The following is a 21,145-nucleotide window of genomic DNA, read 5'->3' as shown; positions in this document are numbered from 1 at the left end:
TGAGACACATGGTAAATTTTAAAGAAAATGTAGAGTAAACATGAATAATGACAGTAAATAAAATATTGCCATTTATAAAATATAACTATTTTTAGCTCTTATCTATAATAGTTATGTTTTTTTAAATCACTTGAAATTATTTGTTGTCTGACCCTTTTGCATCATTAGGAGGGCCAAAATGACAAGAAAAAGCAAATCAAGTTTGTCACACTGCATCTAAAGTTAAAAAAATTGCCTCTCAACGCCCCTCTGTCCCCAACCTGGCTTTGGGTATGATTTGGTATCAGTAGTGGTTTGACCCTAGAACTAGAAATCTGTGTTTGATTTTTGGATTGTCTGCTTTCTGAGAGTTACTGTGAACAATTTATTTAACCTCCATTGGGCCTCTGATTCCTTATCTTGGATCAATTGATAGTATTAACTTGTCACAGGTTTGTTGTAAACATTAAGTTAGTTATATAGGCAAAGGGCTTAGAATTGTGATTGGTAAATCGTACACCCTCAATAAATTATTGTTATTGTTACTATTACTGTTCTTTTATTCTTTATGGTGGAGTTATGAATCAAGCCCAGAACCCTGAGCATGCTAGGCTAGTGCTCTAACACTGAGCTACACTCCCAACAAGTGTTTTTGAAATGTACTTTTCATGTTGCAAATGTATATTCAAAACATATAAAAAGATAAAAGAAGGTGAACTGAGATAGAATTTTGGGATAAGAGGGAACCTGAATTCTGCTAGGACATTAGCCAAGTAAAATGTGATTACACAAGGAACAAGCAACACTGATGTGTGCTAGAATTTATTCAAGTCTCCATTATGAATATAAATCCATTGATTAAAATGTCAAAGAGAGAAACTAGGAAAAAGAAGGTTTTATGCATTAAAAAAAATGGTGTTTTTTTACTTCAGAGTAAATGATGCAAGTAATTTGTTTTAAAATGACTTTAATTGTGCCTGAAACTCTCTTGATGTCATACATTTTCAAGTCAAAATGCTGAGTCTGAACTTCCTGACTCAACTACATATGACAAGAAAATGTCTGTGAACATTGTCATGTGATGATTTCCATCCAGAGCCATTGTTTCTGGCTGAATGGATAACTAGCTATAAAAAAAATTTACTGTAATTAAGTTTGTAAATTACACATACATGCATATTACACACTGATAACTTGCATTTGTGAGTCAAAAAAGTACAAGCAAAATTTAACCATAAGATAAAATATGATATCATTAAAGTTGAAAGTACATTATCTAATAATATTATTTAAGATCACTTTCTTCATGTAAGAATCCCATTGAAATTATTGCTTAAATTCTAGGCCTATGGGTGTACTCATAAAAATGAAGTAGAAACAGTTGATCAAATCATCTCTTAAAAGTCCAAAAAAGAACACATTTTACTTTAAACAACTCTTTATAATAAGGTACAAACAAAAAATAGTTATTTCTCCATGAAAATATTTATGATTTTCTTTTGGCATCTTATATACAAACCACCAGTACTAGATTCTTATTTTCTCTAATAAAATGGAAGATATCTTCAAATGCTGTATGCATATCTAAAAAAACTAAATTATAAGAAAATTCTGAGAAATCTGACTAAAATCAAATGTTAAATTTATATGAAGTCTTCTGATTCTAAATTCCTTATTATGAATATTAAATTGCCAATTCTATGGGTTTAATCTCCTCTCATTTTCTCCTTTTGTTAGAGAAAATGTTTCCTATATCGATTTTTTCTCATAAATTACAGTATAAATGTTAATTAGAGGTTGTTCTAGCTATTTTTAGGATTTCAGATGCTTTGTGAATTGGAGATAATATTCTTTAATTTGACCTATCTCTGAGAATTTCAATAGGAAAAAATTAAATATTATAAGCAAACAAAATCCAATGTAAATAAAGTTTATCATTTTTTTTTCTTTTTGTGGTAGTAGAACTTGAATCCAGGGACCCTCTACCACTGGGCTACATTCTGAGCTGTTTTATTTTTATCTTGAAACAGGGTATTCCTCCTAAAGTAAAGAGTCTGTGTTTGAACTTGTGATCCTCCTGAGTCACTGGAATACAGATATGCATCACACATCCTGCTAGTATTATCATTATTGTAGATGTATTATATTATATGACTTCCAATTTAATTTCTAGTATAGAAACTTTAATTTTGTTTCAGTTTGTACATGAGAACTTGTTGGAATTTTATCTATTTATTTCATTTCCTCAGCTTATATTTAACACAAAAGTTAATAAATTTTTAAATTAAAAATAGAAAGAGCTGGGTGCAGTGGTGTAAGCCTGTAATCCCAGCAGCTCAGATGGCTGAGGAAGGAGGATTTCGAGTTCAAAGCCAGTCCCAGCAATTTAGTGAGCCCCTAAGCAACTCAGTGATACCCAAATTATATACATATATGTGGGCTGAGAATGTGGCTCAGTGGCTAAGCACCCCTGGGTTTAATATTCAACACCAAAAAATAAAAATAAATAAATAAATAAATAAATAAATAAATAAATAAATAAAATTAGAGAACACTCACCAGAATGGGGATAATTTGATTTGGTAAGCATTTGTATTAATGAGTCCATGGGTTCATGGTTTTCTGATGTTGGTAAACAACTTTTGGGTATTGGAGACAGGTGACCTTCTGAAAATAATATTTCATTTTGTTCTAGGAAAATATGTAAGTAAATGTTCCAATATCCCATGTGTCAGAACAGACCCATGTATAAGCATATTAATTGAAGTTTTATTTGGATACATTCTAAGTGATATCAAACGGGACTAACTGAAAGGAAGTTTATTCACACAAAATTAACTCTATTCTATATTCATAGAATGAAGTGGAATTGAGAGATTCCTTTGGTTTATTCACACCCTAAGACCAAGTGCTCAAGTAGAAAAAAAAGATAAAATGAAAAAGATCATGTAAAAAGGCAAGAAGATCATTTCCTGATTTACTAATATATGTTGTCAGGTTGTGATTTTTTTTTTTCATGTCTGATAGAAAACCCTGATCCTTAGTGTCAGATAGAATGTTATGGGATAATATTTAGTTAATTTTATTTAATGAAAATCATGCCAATAAGTACTTCAGTTGATTCCTTAGGGAAGAAAAAGAAAATCAGCTTTCGTCTTATAATCCACCAGTAATTTTCTCTGTATCACTATAGAAGAGAGTTAGAGATAATTATTTTGATTATTCAAGGTCATGTCAGTACTACCAGAGAACAAAGTTCTAATTTTATGGGAAAGTATTATGTATTAAATGAGTTTAAATATTTATTGTCAGAGCATGCTGTTTGTTAGCATAATTGTACTTGACTAAAAATTATTACATTAAAAAATTTTTATTTATCCACTTTCTTCATAAAATGTCAAATTCCTATGAAGTGTAGGCTGAAGCGATTCGGGGAGAAAGAAGAGAAAAACTAATGATGCTTGTTGTGGTGTTTGGCCAAGCCTGCATGACTTTTCTTGGAAGACCATTGTCTTTTATTCACAAAGATGGAAGGGAAAGGTAAGGAATGATCCCCAAGGCACCAAGGAGGAAGACCTTGGGCTGTGCCCCAAGGCACAAGACTGGGGTCATCCTTCATGCAGTACCTTCTCCCAGGACATTTCCCAATTGTGTTCCTTTTTCAACAGGTGTTTCTTGCAACTGTGATATCCACAACTTATAACTCAGTCCAGTATTATAACTGTAGGAGAGAAGGTGCTGGGCATAGATATAATTAAGGCAATTTAGAGAGTAGTGATGTGGATTTGGATTGCTTTAAAAATACATGTTTCCAAGGAGTCAATATTCAGCTATTCATAATCTTAGGGAATGGCATAAAACAGTTACTGTTGGCTATGAAGACAGTCAGATCCTGACTGCATCTATGTGTATTTCTTACAAGAATTTTTTAAAAATTTTCATTGTGTGTATCTATATCTATATCTATATATCTATATCTCTGGTAAAAATTAGCAACACTTAATTAAAGTAATTACTCAATTAAGAAAACACAGTAGCAAAATTCCCTAAACTGGCTGATTATTTAATTTTGAAAGTATCATTTACCCCTCTAGATGAACTACTAGAAGATTCCTTGACAAATAAAAAAATAGTAATAATAATAAAGACTTGGGGATATGCGAAATCGAATTTTCTGCATTCTATTCTTAATATCTGTAGAACTAAAGGCCTTTCTTATATTTTAGGGGTACTAGTATAAAGAAACCAAATGATTTAAATTCCCAGATTAAGAAATGATAAAATTCTGTTTTTCTTTTCAAAAGAAGAAACATTGGAAAAAATGTGAAACTTAGACTCTTGTGGAAAGGTCTTTCTTACATGAAAGGTCATAACTGAAGCTGTTAAAGTCAGTTAAGAGAACCACAGTTAAAGGGTGGAAAGAAATCACATTTTTAAGTAATATGAAATATTAGTATGCAATTACTCTGATTACTGCACAAGGTATATATGTATTGGAATGTCACCCCTTAAATATGTATAATTATGTATCAGTTAAAATATTAATTATCTTTATATTATTAAAGTATATTATTAGAAGAGAAATATTTCAAGAGCATTAATACTTTATTAGCTTTTAGAAATACGAGTCAAATAAGCTTTATATAAAAATAATACTTTACCATATCAATATTCTTCTTTGGAATTTCCTTAAAGAAACAAAAGAATTAGACACATTGTTTTCACTCTATTGTTTATACATTATTTTCTCTTGGGTGTGCATATAAAAATCCTTCATTTATAAATAAAAATAAATAAAAATTCATTTGTATTTCTTCTTTTAATTACTCTTATATCTCTAAGATATAAAAATATGAGGACATAGTGTGTGCTAAATATATGTTTTAAATAAGTAATAAATTAATTAATACAGTTAATTTATGCAGCAAATAATGAAAGGCAACCTACTTGAATATTTTTGTGTTTATTTAAAAATAAATATATAATCAAACCTGTGAGTTGAGTGAGATTATATATAACACATTATTAACGATAACTGATTTTTTAAGAGAAATTTTAAGAAAACTATTAAATAAATCATGACTTAAGTATATTAGCGGTAAGGGAAAATGTCACATTGCTAACTTTAGAAATTGAGAAGAATGAAAACTTGAGGAAAAAAAGAGAAAGAAAAAAAACCCAACTAATTCAGGTGCTTCTTTATACAGAGAGGAACTGAATTCTGAGAATCTGTGTTCTTTCAAGAGATGTGAACAACAAATCTGGACACCAGTCTCTCTCTCCTTTACATTCCCATGTGAAATTCCTACCTTCCTGAGGCCAGCGCAGGTGCTGTCCCGATGCCCCTTTGCTGAACATGGACAGGTTTCCTTGAGGGACCTGACTTCTTCTTGCCTCTTACCTCAGGGTCAATATGACTTCTGAGCCTCAGTAAATTCTTTCAGAGGTAGAAATATTTCTTTTTATTTTCTTCTCTAATGTTTTGGAAAATTATCCAAGCAGTAAGCCATACTGTGGATATCTTGCCAGGTTACAGAGCAAACTTTTCAGATATATACAGGCCCACCAGTCTGGATCTTCTGAATGAAGGGTCTTGGAGTTCTCACGGCTTCTTTTGAGGCCTCAGTGGAGCAGGGATCTCTTTCTGGTCTCTTTAATAAATGTTCATGACAGAGTTTCTAAAATTGCTTTGAGATCTAAAATATTGCTTCAGAAATTCCAACCAAATTACTAGAAGAAAGCAATAGGAAAACATGTTAGGACATTGATCTGAGCAATTTTATTTTTGCATATAACCCCAAAAGCATAGAACGGTGCCTTACAGCAAATCTCAGTCAGTACTTATTTAGTTAAAGTCATTGCTGTCACCACTGATAAAGGATAAATATATGAAAAATGTTCATCATCACTAGCAATTAGAGAAATGCAAATCAAAACCACTTAAGATTTCATCTCACTTCAGTCAGAATGGCAGCTATTATGCATATAAACAACAAAAAGTGTTGGCAAGAATGTGGGGAAACAGGCACACTCATACACCACTGGTGGGACTGCAAATTGGTGCAGCCAACATGGAAAGCAGTATGGAGATTTCTGGGAATATTGGGAATAGAACCATTATTTGACCCAGCTATTCCTCTCCTCGGTCTATACCCAAAGGACTTAAAAACAGCATACTATAGGGACACAGTCACATCAATGTTTATAGCAGTACAATTCACAATAGCTGTTTTCACAGTGAAACCAACCTACATGCCCTTCAATAGACGAATGGATAAAAAAATGTGGTATATATACACAATGGAGTATTACTCAGCAATAAAAGAGAATAAAATCATGGCATTTGCAGGTAAATGGATGGAGTTAGAGAAGATAATACTAAGTGAATTTAGCCAATCCCCCGCCCCCCCAAAAAAAACAAATGCAGAATGTTTTCTTTGATATAAAGAGGCTGATTCATAGTGGGATAGGGAGAGGGAGCATGGGAGGAATAGATGAACTCTAGATAGGGCAGAGGGGTTGGAAGGGAAGGGAGGGGGCATGGAGTTAAAAAATGATAGTGGAATGTGATGATGATTATTATCCAAAGTAAGTGTATGAAGACATGAATTGGTGTGAATATACTTTATATACAACCATAGATATGAAAAATTGTATTCTATATGTATAAGAAGAATTGTAATGCATTCTGCTGTCATATATAAATAAAAATAAAATTATTAATTAATAAGATTGAATTAAAAAATATCATTAGAATCCTGAATTATATCATACTTAATGATATTAGACCCTGAGTTCTTCAGTTTAACTCTTATTTTCCAGATGAAAATGTTTCCCTCAAGTTGGCAATATAAAATTGTATATTCTCTTTTTCTATATAATGTTTATGTTGCAATGTCTCCTATAATAATCTTTTGCTGAAATGAGAAATAAATATTTGAAAATTAGATTGTAAATACTTTGTGTGAATAAAAATGAGGAAACTGGAAATCTATATGTAGGATTATGAAATTTCAACCCATCTCTTACCCTGCGTATTACTCAACTTGATGTGGATCAAAGACCTAGGAATTAGATCAGAAACCCTACAACTGTGAGGAGAATATGTAGAACCAACATTCCCCATCTTTTGGCTTAGGAACTGACTTTTTCATTGAGACTACTAAACCAGAGAAGTAAAATTAAAAAATCAACAAGGGATATGGCAGAGAAAATGAAACTTAGGTATTTTGTATTAGCGAACAGAGCTAGTAAATTGCAGTTACAACTCCTGGCCAGTCTTTCCTAATGCAAAGTCATATGTGTGTTACATTTTTAGTCCTCTGGCTCAACATTAGAGATTCAGAACTATTGTTATTAAGTATGATGAAACTGACATTGCTTTGGTAAACCATGATGGATTTAGCCTACCAAAGAAATGTAAGTTCTCAAGCCAATCAACACACAGAGTAAAATGTACACTTTTCCATATGTAAAACTAAAACTCCAACTCCAACACAAAAGATATTTCAAGAACACAGTAGCTTTGGTGCACCTTAATGATCTGAAAAATTTGTCTTTATTTGCTACTTAATAGTTCAGTGACAAAATACATAAATTTAAAAATATAGAAGTTAGAAAACGTTTTACTGATTCTCCCTACTTTACTTAGAACTAAATAAACATGAAACACCCTTGTCTGCCTTCTACTTGCTGTTCTTGCAAAACATGTATAAGAGACTCCTCAGCATCTTCATCCTGACTTAAAGAGAGAAAATATCAGTTTTTTCTACTAACAGATGATAATAGTGGTTATATGAGCCATAGTGATTATATTTTAAGTCCATCATCCTGAACTATTAAGAAGCAATTAATTTCATTTTCTCTTTATATATGAGAAACTAATATTAATTACACAAAATATTGAGTATTTAGTGAACATTATGAACGTGTTATGTACATTTAAAAAAACTATTATATAAATGCAATTTATCATTTATCATCATATCATTTTCATTATCTTCCTCAAAAAATTTTACAGGCACATCTTATTGTTTGTTCATTAATCTACAGAGAAAAAGAGCTCAACTCTCCCCAATCACTCTAGAGTTCAGACAGAGTGCTGTATAGTGAACACATATGCTGAGCACATACGAGTCTGTGACCTAAGAACTTTTTCTTAGAAGTTGTTCCACTTACTTTTGGGAACAATGTCATATGTATGTATTTATATAATTATATAATTTATATAAGTTATAATACAAGTATAAAATTATATGTATATATACAAACACAGGAAAGTAGCCATATGGATGAGCCCCACAGGAAAGGAAGTCTTAGGAATAGTACAGAAAACTGCAGTAGGGGGCATACTCTTAGGGCTTCCGGAGCCCAAGATCTCATAATTAGTAAACTTTTATAAAAATTCACCTATTCTCAGATCTATTAGATTCCAGTGTTCATGGTAACACTGGACATTTGAGGCAAGTTGCCTGTGTTACTTTCCTTTTGCTGTTGTAACAAAGTACCAGAAACAAAACAGATTTTTTATGTTAAACCTGTAGGTCATATGTTGAAAATGGATGCTTTCAGAATAAAATTTGGTACCTCAGGGCTGCACTCATTTCTAGAAGCTATAGAGGAGAATCTACTTTCCATTCTTTTCTACTTCTGGAGGCTCCTTGAGATTAGCTCAGTGCCTGAATTCTTCATTTTCCAACCATTGATGACTGCTTGAATTTTTCTCATATCACATGACTCTTATCCTTCTGCCTTCCTCTTCCACTTTGGAGAGTTTTTGTGATTACAATATGCTCACCAGCCTAATCTCAATTTCAGATCATTAACAAAATTAATTCCATCTCCAATCTTAATTCCTTTTTGCCTTACAACTTGACATATTCACAGATTTTAGGAATTAGAATGTGAATGTCTTTGAGGGTTGAGAAATACTTAGTTTAACTAAAACACTTCCTTTTAATACAAAATATTTGCAACTGGTAGACCTAAGATCTGGCTTGTACTAGAAGGGAATGACTTGCCAGTCCTAAGAGTTGAGATGACCTCTGTATTGTCCAAAGATATTTTCTCACTGCTTCTTGTATTTTTTTCCTCCATTATTCTTAGAGATTTTTTTATTCAGGAATTTCTACTGAACAGTATAATGATTAAATCATAATGATAATACCTAAAGTTTTCATTTGAGCAATTCTCATTTGTAACATAACATATGCATTCCCATTTAATTTGGATCCAATATTATGATAACACCTTCCAGATGAGAAATGTGAGGTTTCATGATGATAAGCAAACTTCAAGGTCACAGCAGAATTAGCTTATGGGAATTAGGCTTTCCTTCTTGATGTTTAATTCTCTTTTCTTCCATGTTAAAATATTAACAAGATATTGTCTTACCTTTGGCTATTCTCTTTCTCCTCACAGATTTTTCGTGGACATCTCTATTTTCTCTCACATAGTATATTGTGGTGATATGGAGGATGTGTCCTCAGCCTATTTCCCTTCTGAATGAAACATCTTTCATGTACAATGTCTTCTATGTTCAGAGTGCTGAATATAATCAATATTCTGGTAAGTTCCAAAGCTGCAGCTCTATCTAGTATGCATGTTCTACTTCCCAGTATCAATTCATGTAATTAACTCACTTCTGCATTTCTGTACTATAATTGCCTTAAGCCTGTCTATTTAATAATCTATTATGCAGTTGCCCTCTGAATATCTGGAATATTGCTCATCACTGTGCCTCTTCAGTATTGTGAGCTGCTGTGTTTCCTTTTGATAATTCAAGGAGATAAATACTGTTGGTTTTAATTTTATTTAAAATGAATATGATGGACTGTGGTAACAGATTACACACAATGCTTTGATCATAGGCAAATATAGGAGGAGAAAGAGGATGTGATGAAGGAGGATTCGGCACAAACATCATTCCAAATACCATACTTGAGTAGCATTGCTAAAGCATCTATGTAATACCACACTTGTGATAAAACCATGAACCTTTAATGATATTTCTGTGAGAATGAACACCATGGCATTCTCAAAGACCATGCTGGCATTTATAGATGATCAGATATTTGTTTCCTTTACTTGTATCAGGTATGTTCTGGTCCATCAATCTAAAATATCCTACTACTGTGACTGATATTATAAGTAGCCCAAGGTTTCCCTTTAGTCTATAACCCACTGTTCCTGTTTCTCCCTGTCATATACAATCCCTGTTCCTAAACTGTTGAATCAGAAAAGGAAGGAAAAAATATGCATACTTTGACCTTCCAAACTCAAGTTCCTTCATTTTAGTGTTACTGTAGCTTCAAACATTTTAACTTCCACTTGTAGCCTGATAGGATGAGGATTTTGTATGTGTTTCATATATATATGAACATATATATATACATACACACACACACACACATATGCTTACTTTAAATCTTTTCTGTTCATCTATTTTAGTAAATACATGAATATAATTAAATTTATCAAAATAATTACATGTATTTTTCCTGTTACTTCTTTTCAATCTGATTTTTCTCTTAATAATATTTTTAATGTTCTAATTCTTAAGATAGAAACACGGGTCATTTTCTGTGGCTTTACTATAAAGCCAGTCCTTATGAGTTACTGTCCTACTTTCTAAATATATCTTTATATTGTGCCTTCTTAAATCTACCCCTCATGACATTATGTATGTCCCTATGTATCATACCGGTCTAACTGGTCATCCTATTTCTAACTCTTGCCCTGCTCACATGCTGAAATATTTGCTTTTGATATAGTATCCTATCTCTCAGTTTTGTCTCTTTGTAGTCTTCCAAAATGTCATTTTCCTTATCCTGAGTAAACTGAGTAAACTGTACTTTTTCTTGACCTTAAGTTCCAATTCTCTGCATCTACTTCAGAAGTTCACTTGTGCATTCTTGTAACACTTTAGTTTCATTCACATCCTCTATATTAAAAAATATGCTGAGCCAATCACTATGTTCTGTGACATTGGGCCACATATTTATTTATCTTTGAATCTCTAATATGTTTTAGAGAACAGTAGGATTGATAAATATTTTTTTGTGTGAATGCAGGAGTGAAGGCTAGTATTACTCATTCTCACTGTGCTTTCATAGGACTCAGGCCAATATGAAGTTCCTCATCTTGGCTTCTCCTGGCTCTTATCATTTCCATGATCATCAAAAATTGTGAACAATATATTCTGATTAATTATCAATAGGATACAAACCTCTAGGTTATAAGAAATTAGAAGAATTTGAAAAAGAACAAAGTCCATTAAAGTAAACCAGTTTTGCAGTACATCCAAAGAGGAATTCTCAAGTTGTTTCACACACAGCCTATCTGCTCAAGTTCACACTCATTTCAGCCTTGCTCAAATAAAGCTGCTATTTTTTATCCTTAAATAAGCTGTAAATCTACCAGAGTTCCACTGCCCATCTTCTGTTTTCCTTCATTTGTCTATGTTGCTGAGAAAGACTTTATTCACCACGATGGAACTCTTGTTCTTTGTCCTCTTCCTTTTCTTCTTTTTTACTTTATGTCTAGTGAAACTATGGGAAACTTGCCAACAAAAACTAATAATACTTCAAATAACTCACTAATTCTATGGTTATTTTAGACAACACATTGCTTCTGAGAGTACCATTTATTACATTATGTTACTAAAGAATAGATTAGGAAAAAAATCTAAGGATGATACAAAAAGAAATAATGGTAGACTCTATCAGCCTATCATATATTTTAATATAAGTAGTTTTTGAGCTACTTTTAAAAATCTGTATAAAATATAAAATTTTATTTTTAATTTTAATCTCCCATCTATGGTAATGAATTTTTTCTCTATTTCACACATTTAAGAAGTGTGGGCTGAATTGAATAGGTATTTGAATATAGTAAATTAGCTACAGAAAAATCATTCATTCCACTCCCTTTTAAAATGCTGTAAATAAAAATAACCAACTTAATGTTCATCTGCTAAGATTTTGCCTTGAATTTGTTACAATTATAATTGCAATAAATGGTGCATTTTATATTCAAATTATAAAATTAAATGTTAACAAATTTTAAAATTATAAAATTAAAATATAACTAATTTCTTATTTTCTTTTATTCCCCCATAGAGATGATTCATATGGAGAGTAAGATACATTCATTTGTGGAAAACTGTATAATCAAACATTTATTGAATTTTTAATTTTTTTATTTTTTAATAAACATTTTAAGAATAAAGTCAGACATTATGTAAATATTCCCTTGATAATTTTGCACAGTCCAAAAATATATTTTCTCTTGATAATTCTATAAGAAAAAAATAATACTTCTGTCTGAATGTGTGTACTTCATGAATGATTAATATGCACATTGATTTTATTAATTTATAATGAATTGGAGAAAGAACTGAGTATCTTGTGCAATAGTTGGATACACATCTAAATTAGCTCTAGAACTAACCTATCTTCATCTGATAAATAATTGCCTTGGAGCAAATGATATTTTAAGTTGTAATTCTATTAAATATAAGATATGCCTAATAAAGAGTTGAGGCAGGGAATGACATGTATGATACATTAAATTTCTACATTCTAATATTTTTAAGATTACAAAGTTAACAGGTTTAATGAACCATGATAATTAAGAACATAAATTAAAATTTTTGGTATTTGTCCAAATATGTATCTTAATTATTTAAAATGTATTTTTATATTAAATGATATAGTAATTGCACATTTAAATGGGATGTAAAAGTACTTTTTTATGTTTTTGGAATAGGATTTTGTTATATTGCTCTAGCAGGTTTCAAACTCTTGGGTTCAATCAAACTTCCAGTCTCAGGCTTCCAAATGGTTGGGACTACAGATCAGATGTACCATACCAGCTTCACATATATAATATGTAATAACCAGATCAGATTAACTGGCAGATCTATCACTTCATATATATTTATTCTTATACAAGAACATTCAAAATTTTCTCTACAAGTTATTTTAAAATACTTAATTATTTATTGTCAACCATAAATATTTCAACATACTATTGAGCCAAAGAAAGTATTCAACCCTTCCAACTGCACCCCTGTACCCAATAAGTATAGTTTCTCCATCTCTTCCTCTCTCACACCCACACTATTCCTAGGCTCTGGTAGTGAGTATTCTCAGTGCTATTTACATAAGATTAACTTTTTAGCTTTCACGTATAATTGAGAACATGAAGTATTTGTCTCTCTGTCCCTGATTTATTGCACTTAACATAATGTCCTTCAATTCCATTCATGTGTCTGCAAATACCATAATTTTATTCCTTATTTATACTTGTAAATATTACATGTGTATGTACACCACATTTTCTTTATCCATTCATCTATCAATGAACACCTAGGCTGATTCCAGAATCAACTAAGCCACTATGGATGGAGCTGTAATAAGCATGCACACGTAGATGTCTTGTCAGCATACTCTTTCAATTCCTTTGAACATATACCCTTCGGTGGGATACCTGGAAAATGTGGATGTTTTATTTCTAAATTGTTGAAGAAACTTCTGTTTTCACAATGGCTGCATTTACTTACATTCCCACAAACAGTGTGTGAGAGTCCTGCTTTGGTCACATTCTCAGGGCATTTGTTCTTTGTTTTGGAGACAAGCCATTCTAACATGAGTGAGATGCCATTTGATTTGAATTTTTCTGAGAATTTTTTCACGTTTGTTAGCAATTTATATACACTGTTTTTAGAAATATCTATCCATGTCATTCATATATTCTTAAATCACATTATTTGCTATTTTGCTATTGTTTGTACTCCTTACATATTATGGAAGTTAATATCCTGTCAGGCAAATACTTTGCAACTACTTTCTGTCATTCTCTGGGTTGTCTCTTATTTCTTTTCATTATTTGTTTGACTGTGCAGAAGCTTTTTAAAATTGATGTTATCCTACTTGTTAACTTCACTTTCTGCCAAAAAATCTCCATGTTCTATCACAGGAATAAGGAACACTTACATAAGAAATGCCAGTGTCCTTCATCTGTGGTGACAGAAATAATTTTAACTAAATAAGTACTGATTGAGGGAGATTTGCTGTCAGGCATCATTCTATGCTTTTGGGGTCATATGCAAAAATAAAATTGTTGACGCCAAATTCACATCTTCATACATGTATTTTGTATAATGATGACTATCTCCTTCCATCATCCTTGCTATTCCCTTTCTCCCTCCCTTTCCCTCCCACCCCTATTCCCTATCTAGAGGTAATCTTCCTCCCCAGGACCTGAGAAGCTGTATGATTCTCAAAGGGCAAGAGCAACTGATGTCAAAACAAGCCATGTCATGTAAAACTGGCAACATACTGTCAAAAATGTAAGGCACTGTTTGTTTCAAGTGTTTTACTTCTTTCCTTCAAATTAATTGTCGAACAGGTCATGAAAGTCACTTCTTTGTATATTGTGTAATGTACAAATGTATATCATATTTCCCAATGTTATATATGTTGGATGGCTTATGTGTGTATATACTGTACTGTTCCAGTGTTCTAAATAAATAAATAAATAAATAAATAAATAAATAAATATACTTAACCATGGAAAACAAAAACAAACAAAAATAAAATTGCTCAGATCAACGTTCTAACATGTTTTCCTTATTGCTTTCTTATAGTAATTTCACAGTCTTGATGTGACAGTTTATGAATTTGATTCATTTTCAGTTCATTTTTATATACTGGGAAAGACAGGAATCTAATTTCTTTCTTCTGCATATGGCTATGAAATTTTCCTGGTAGCATCAATTGAAGATATTGTCCTTTCTTCATTACTTGTTTTTCCTGCTTTTTCAAAAAGGAGCTTTTTGGGAATACCTGGATTTATTTCTAGATACTTTAGTTTTATTTCACAAATAAAATGTTTTAAATGCACTTTGAGATTTTATTCCAACAAAATTATCTATTACTAATGATGCAGAAGAGTCTGAACATGATCCTATAGGAATTAATATAATTGAAGATATTTATCAAGGAAGAATATATTTAAAATATTATTTTGAAGAGAAATATGAATAAAATGTAGGTGTTACATTTACAGAATGAATGTGATAGGTTGGTGATAGACATAAAAATATTTATATTGTATAAGATGTCTGATAACACATTTATTCAAGTATTTATTGAACAGTTATTAAATTTCCTTATCTGTGTGAGATTCCTTTTTGACACTGGATTATATACACTGAAATTATCCATAAATTGGTACTATGAACCAAACCAAAGTAAATATAGTTGTATATCCTTTCAATTTCAGAGATAATTCATTATTTTCTTTTCCTGTATAGACTTAACTTGAAAATCCAGTCACTACATATATTTTTTCCATACTTCATATGGAAGTATGGAAAAACTGCTCAACTGAATTATGTAGTGAACTTATTTCAACATTTCCTTTCATGAAGAGTTGGTAGGATAGTCAAAAATACAAAATGAAAAAATAAAGATCATGATTTAGTGTATTCTCTGTACTTTGTCATATCTCCCTTTAGAATTAATTTTGATTAGACTGTTTCAATTTTAAACTATTAAACTGATTGGCTAATGATTCTGGGTAAGAGATACCCATTTCTTTTCTAAAAGCAATATGTAAAACACATTCTTCTGTGCATGTTCTTTACAGCTGTTTTCATATTCACAGGCTAAATTGATGTAACCATTCCTTTAATCCCTTTCTTCCCAGTTTGGATAGCACTGAAATAACTTTACATAATAGGACCTCAAAATAATTTAATTTTATATTTTCCAAATATATAGTCTCCAATATCAACTGCTCAACTGAATTATGTAGTCAGCTTATTTCAACATTTGATTTACTCCTTTTTAAAGTTTGCCATATAACATATCCTAAAGTTCTGAGGTCTTAAAATTCTTTAGGTCAATCCCTAAGGAAAGAAAAAAAAATCTCCATTTCCTATCACAGGAGTAAGGAACACATATATACAGAGTGCCAATGTCCGTTATTGGTGGTGACAGCAATGACTTTAAAGAAGTGCTAATTGAGTCAGATTTACTGTCAGGCACCATTCTTCATGTTGCAGATATAGCAAGGAATAAAATAGAAAATTCCAGCCTGCAAAGAGTTTACATTGTACTTGAGAGAAATAGACACAAAGTAAATAAGTAATGTATAATAATATCTCAAGCAGTGATGTCTGCTTAACAAAATGAAGGTCAAGGGCCTAGAGACAATTTCACATACCCTTTCTACTGTAGTGATATTTTAGAAAGTATATGACTTCCGAATGTGAGTGAAGTAGAAAAATGAAAATTCCAAAGCAGAAGAAAGGACTGCAAACTCACTGTGGTAGAAATCACATGACCTAAGCACAAGAATGATTAAGTAGAATTTGAGTAAAATTATATATTTTCCTTAATGAAACATTTTATTGTATTGTATATCATCCAGGAATGACCTTAATTTTTAACAGGATTACTATAACATAGTACAGAATATTTACCTAATAATTATTTCCTTATTCTCTGGATACAAAAGTAAACCATTGGTTTATTTATGGTATCATATTTATAAAAACCCTAGATATTCTGTTTAAAGGTTTATTTTGTGAATGTTTTACTTTTATAATACAAAAAGAATCACTTTCAGATATTGTTAATGCAGATTTAGGTGCATCTCAAGGCTGTGTTCAGCATGCAGCATGTTTGGAAATGGGCACTAAGAATTTGCATTTCACACTGGCTTCCCTATGACCTACATTATCTTGATCCCATTTGCCACACTCTTAAGTATACCTGCACTCAGATGTATAACTTATCAAAGGTTTCAAATGATTTCCTGGTATTTAATTTTGAGAACATTGACTGTGGCAAACAAGTGGATTCTTAACATAAATTTGCCTAGGAATATAGTGAAAATTGTTATTTTTCTTTTTTTTTGACAAACATTTTTATTGGTGGAAAATTGATATTTTTCTATGCCTAACTGGAAAATCTTAACATATGTCTTCCTCTGAGGAACATGAGACTCCAAAGACTTTAAGGAAGAAAATTAAGTGCACAAACATAACTATCCAGGTACAGTGTGAGATATTTAGTACTAAAAATCTAGGGTCATTTTACTTTAAGTATGAGAATAATAATATTCAATATGAGAATTGAATTTCAATATGAGAATTATAATATTATCAGAAAATATCCCAGAGTTTATGAAATTTCATAAAATGTTTACATGTATCTTATGATTTAAAATATTCTAAAATCAGTGGAATAAGGCAAAAGCACATCTTAAGTAATAATCTATAGAAAACAAATTTGAAGTAAATAATGACTCCAATGTTGGTATACTAGTTGCCATTATTTAGTAGAGAACAAGTAAAATGCTGTTAAGATGTTAATAACATTTTTGGCATAGAACCATACCATCTTGGATGTGCATTTGTTGAAATAGAGTAGATGGTGTTCTACAAATTATTTTTTATCATGCAATGATTCTGTGCTTGGCTTACTACGTCATCCATTTCCTTTTGTCTTCTTTACCCATGCCTGGATTAAAAGAAAATTAACATTTGATGGGTATATTTGTTCCTTGCTTATTTTGTGTTCATGATAATTTATAAAAAAGTTAGCCTATTATGTTTACTGTTAGTATTTATAAGGACAAGTTTAGGGCATTATTTTAAGTTTCCATAAAATTATCACATAAATAGTGTTTTATCAGCTTTTTCTTTGCTGTGATTTAAAGACCCAACCAGAACAATTGTAGAGGAGGAAAAGTTTATTTGAGGGTTCAAAGTTTCAGAGGTATAGTACATGGACAGCCAGCTCCATCCCTTGGGGCTCCAAGTAAGGCATTTACCATTTACATTATGGCAGAAGAGTATATCAGAGGGAAGTGGCTCACATGATAATCAGAAAGCAGAAAGAGAGACTCTACTTGCCAGATACAAAATATATACCCCAAAACTATACCCTCAGTGCTCCACCTTCTCTAACCCCAACCTACCTGCCTTCAATTACCACCCAATTAATCCCATCAGGTGATTGATTAAATGACATTAATTATAAAAACACATATGTGGTATTTCAATGTTAAATATTCCAGCCCCTTAGTCAAATCTTTCACTTGATAAAATCAATTAAAAATCAAATTTTAAATTCTTTCATAAAAAAGACCCCATGTTAGGATTAGGATCTGAACTTGATTTCAGGGACTCAGTTCCCTTCAGCTGATCTCAGTAATCACTGTACAGAACAAATAATGCAGAATGTGGAGAGAGCATACATCTTCTTCCCTGTTTGGCAGAAATTCCCACAGTTTTCTTATTTCCTCAACCATATGTCTGACATGCACTACTGTAATAACTGGTATTAAATATAACTTAAATTTGAAGTTCAATGTAAATAATAAAATAACCTAAGTTCTCTTTTTAGAAATGTATGTATTATAGTGTTAAACTGACTTTTTTAAGTTGCTATATTCTCATCAGTAAAATTTCCCTTCACCTTTTCATTGCCCTTACTGCCTTTAAAGTATGAAAAATTCATACTCTTATTATAAGTTCAACTTTTCTACCTTACCTATTTAATTTTCTTATTCTTGTCATTTGGCATATAAAAATTTTTTTATCATTTCTAATTTTTTTCTAATTTTTATCATTGCATTATTTTGGAAATATTTTCTAAGCCTCTTAAATAAAAATGTATACATGTATCTAAAGATCTATTTATCTAATCCCTTATCTATCTATCCATCCATGTATCTATATCTACATATATATATTGAATTTTTAATTCTTGAAATTTTTTTACAAAAATACCTTTGGTACAAAAACAAATACCATGAAATATTTTAATAATGTTGTAAAATCCAAATATATTTTTTTCTCTGCGTATCTGATGTGTTAAAGGAATTAACACTTATTTTTGAAATGTATCCATATCATGAATGGCTAAAGTATACACTGATTACATTTGTTTATGATTCACTGGTGCTTTCACCAAGATCCATGGATCTACTGTACTTTTTTAGATTGCTATTGACAATACCGTCCTAAAGAAACCAACATAACTTCCTAACTTTAACTAACAGTGCCAGTTAGAAATAATAATTTCTTGACCTAATCAATTGTTGAAATTCTAATTTTTTAAAATTATAACTTATGCCTAAAAGAGTATTATGCATGTCTACATATTTAACAGGATATGTTTCAAGCCTTCTTATTTTTCAGACTTTAAAGTCACAATGTTAAACTGACCATGTTAAATAAGATCAAATTTTTATTTATGTCAAATTTTTCATAATAGCTATTATTCTGTCTTGAAATTTTTGGCATGCCATATCAATGTGAAAGGATCTCAAAAATTCTTCTTACTGCCATAATAAACAGAGGAATAAAAATTACACCAAATAAAACAGATATAGAGGAGGAATGAAGGATAATATACTAACTGAATATTAAAGAATGTAGGAGTTTTAGGAGTCAGTAAAATCACTGTACATCAAAAATGCAAATGGACAATTCTATTTAAATTGGAAATATTGAATTTCCCTGTCCCTGTGTTATTCAAAGATTGGCAAAATTGTAGCTTGGACACAATATTATGAAGTAGATTTAAAGTTCATCTGAAATGTTTGGTGGTAATCAGTGGTTCTGCATGTTATAAAACTACAAAATTATCAATAAACAGTAAAAACGTAAATGTAACATATTTACATTTTTAAATGTTTTCCTCATAGAAATGAAAACTTATTTTAAAATTTGAGAACAAAATAATGCTGCTGATTCATAAGTTTTTATCATCATTAATATTCTGTTTTTAATGGAAATTATTGTGAAATACATGAATAGGCATTTTTTTCAATTCTCTGTAATTTTCTCATTATTGTGCATTTGAAGAAAAAGTTTTCCTAAATATATACTTTACAGGATATCTATGATTGCCCCAACTTCCATCATTTTATTTTTTTCTCTCAGCTGGTCCTGGTGGCATAAACCTGTAATCTCAGCAGCTCTGGAGGCTGACGCAGGAGGGTAACAAGTTCAAAGCTAGCTGCAGCAATGGCAAGGTGCTAAGCAATTCCATGAGACCCTGCTTCTTAATAAAATACTAAATAGGGCTGGGGATGTGGCTCAGTGGTTGAGTGCCCCTGAATTCAATCCCTAGTACCCTTCCATTGTTTCTCTATGCATATCATAACTCAGTAACCACAGGAAATGACTAAAGGAGAAGTTGAGTCTAGAGACACATTTTGTTTCCAGATGTATTAGTGCTGACAGTTGGAAAAAGAAAAAATAATCAATCCATCAAACTAAATATAACCTCATTTTAAAACAGTCTAATATATACCTACAATAATACAATTATTTATCTAAATCCTTCTGAGAATCAGTTTCTGCTCTGCTCTGGCTGAGACGCTATGTTGTGAGGAGGGAATACATGTGTTTGTGCCTGACCTGACAACAACTACTCATGACCTTGAACTATTCTGAATCCACTATAAATCTCAATCTTATCATCAACAAACTAGGTATTATGATACCTAATGACCTTGTAGAATTGAGGAGTCTATTACAAGACGTGGTATATAAAACCATGATCAGAATGGTGTATGGGACTTCAACCCATCCCGCCACTGGAGCTGTGCCTGGATGTTGCTTAAAACTTTTCCTCCTGAAATATCTTTGCAGAAGCTACAGAAGCTGTAAGAGCATAATCTGGGGACTTGTGAGAAATTCAGAGAGTAAAGTCACATTGAGAACAGTGGGGTCAGAATCTGCATTTTAAAAATATCCCCCATGTGATTTGTAAGACAAGAACATTGAGAGGCCACAGCAAACAAAATTCAAATAAACAACTAGAAGAAGGAAAACTAATATTATACCAATGTGTTAGTGAGCTTTCCATCACTGGGATAAAATACGTGAGAAACAATGTAGGAGAAAAAGATTATTTGGCTCATCTTTCAGAGGTCTCAGCCTGTCATCAACTGGCTCCTAGGCAGAAACATTGTAGCCATAGAGCATCACAGGAAGCTGCCCACATCATGGCCATCAAGAACAGAGGGAAGGACTGAAAGAGAGTGCAAGGAAGGGGCCAAGAACAAGATTCACCCTTTCCAAGACACATCTCCAGTAACCTTCCAACTAGTCACCACACTGACCATTTCTACCACT

The 21,145-nt window shown here is 31.6% G+C and overlaps 1 long non-coding RNA gene across 3 annotated transcripts in view; it reads left to right on the top strand.

Annotated features, from left to right (window-relative positions):
* The window catches only part of LOC110598920 (uncharacterized), a 379,394-nt gene that overhangs the window by 345,551 nt on the left and 12,698 nt on the right, over positions 1 to 21,145 (top strand). The window contains exons 12-13 of one of the 3 annotated variants that reach the window (XR_013425807.1): positions 9,400 to 9,546; positions 14,222 to 14,332. This is a non-coding gene — a long non-coding RNA (uncharacterized LOC110598920). Of the gene's footprint in view, positions 1 to 3,398; positions 3,520 to 9,399; positions 9,547 to 14,221; positions 14,333 to 21,145 lie in introns of those variants that run through there. The other 2 variants (XR_013425805.1, XR_013425804.1) reach the window with 2 other exon arrangements.

Source organism: Ictidomys tridecemlineatus, chromosome 9 (assembly GCF_052094955.1).
Source record: "Ictidomys tridecemlineatus isolate mIctTri1 chromosome 9, mIctTri1.hap1, whole genome shotgun sequence".
Taxonomy (NCBI): domain Eukaryota; kingdom Metazoa; phylum Chordata; class Mammalia; order Rodentia; family Sciuridae; genus Ictidomys; species Ictidomys tridecemlineatus.
Note: the sequence above shows the minus strand (reverse complement) of the source record. Positions and strands in the feature narration are given on the sequence as shown.